Source organism: Gossypium hirsutum, chromosome A04 (genome assembly GCF_007990345.1).
Source record: "Gossypium hirsutum isolate 1008001.06 chromosome A04, Gossypium_hirsutum_v2.1, whole genome shotgun sequence".
In the NCBI taxonomy this organism is placed as follows: domain Eukaryota; kingdom Viridiplantae; phylum Streptophyta; class Magnoliopsida; order Malvales; family Malvaceae; genus Gossypium; species Gossypium hirsutum.
Genome location: NC_053427.1, coordinates 8,244,649 through 8,245,735, shown reverse-complemented (window position 1 = coordinate 8,245,735; position 1,087 = coordinate 8,244,649). Strand labels below are relative to the sequence as shown.

At 37.0% G+C, this 1,087-nt stretch overlaps 1 long non-coding RNA gene across 1 annotated transcript; it reads left to right on the top strand.

The window, feature by feature from the left end:
* LOC107949345 (uncharacterized) lies at nucleotides 1-860 on the top strand. Its single transcript, XR_001697714.2, has 2 exons — nucleotides 1-183; nucleotides 549-860. It is a non-coding gene; the product is annotated as an uncharacterized lncRNA (long non-coding RNA).
* The last annotated feature ends 227 nt before the right edge of the window (nucleotides 861-1,087 follow it).

Genomic DNA, 1,087 nt, shown 5'->3' with positions numbered 1-1,087 from the left:
AATTCATTTTTTCCTTTAAAAATTTAAGCTTTGACTTTTCTAAGGAAAAGTTTGAAATCTTCACACTCCCCCCCCCCCCTCTCTGCTCTTCGCCGAAAGGCTTATGCCCAGGCCTTCAACCACCCAAAGGTCGCCGGCGACCGGCGAAGCAAGGCCCTCTCGACGGCGCAAACATGAGGCGCGGTAAGTCTCCCTTCTTCTCTCCTATTTTTAACTTATATTGTGGATCCGATTTGAAAAAAAATTGAAGAAAAACAAAATAAAATCACCTTTGAAACTATTCCTTGGTGGGTATTTTTACTGATTCTTGCATGAGATTTGTATATAAACTTTAGTACCTCAGTCCCAATTCTCGATTTACTCTTGACTTTGTATATTCTCTATTATATTCGAAAAAGAAAGCTCTCTATTGCATGTAGTATCATTGTTCTTTTTCTAAAAAAAAACCTCTTTAGTACAATCTCTTCTCCCCCTTTTACAATGAAAAATTGAAGGTTTTATAGCCAACAACCATACATTTTCTACCTATCTCTTTGCTCCAATTGCAGGTGTTGAAGTTGTGGAGAACGAGGGGCATGAAACATGGGCCAAAACATGGAGCGGGACATACGGGGATGGAGTAAGTGGAGGTATGGGCAATGAGACAGGGCAAGTTGGCCGAGTCAAGCATAGGGGTGATGGCTAGGTTTTTTTTTTTTAGTCTTCTTTTTTTTTCTTTTTTTTAATTGCTATGGGCTAGTGTTAAAGGGTTTTGGGCTGTTGGGTTTTTAGATGTTGGGCTTTTTAGCCCGGGCAAAATTTGGGCTGTACAACTATCTTTTTATTATCTAACTTAAGAATTAAGGGATGTTTTAAACTAAGACTAATTATCTAATTGACTAAGATTACGACAGAGATAAAAAATTAGAAAATACTGTTTGAAAAATTGATAGAGAAGACAATACCCAAGGACGAATTCACCTAGACTTCACTTTTTACTTCTGAATTAGACGATTTATTCACTTGACTTAATCCGTAGAAATCTCTAATTTATGTCATTATCTCTTTCGAGACTAAAAACAACTAACTCTAGGTTGATTAATTGAAA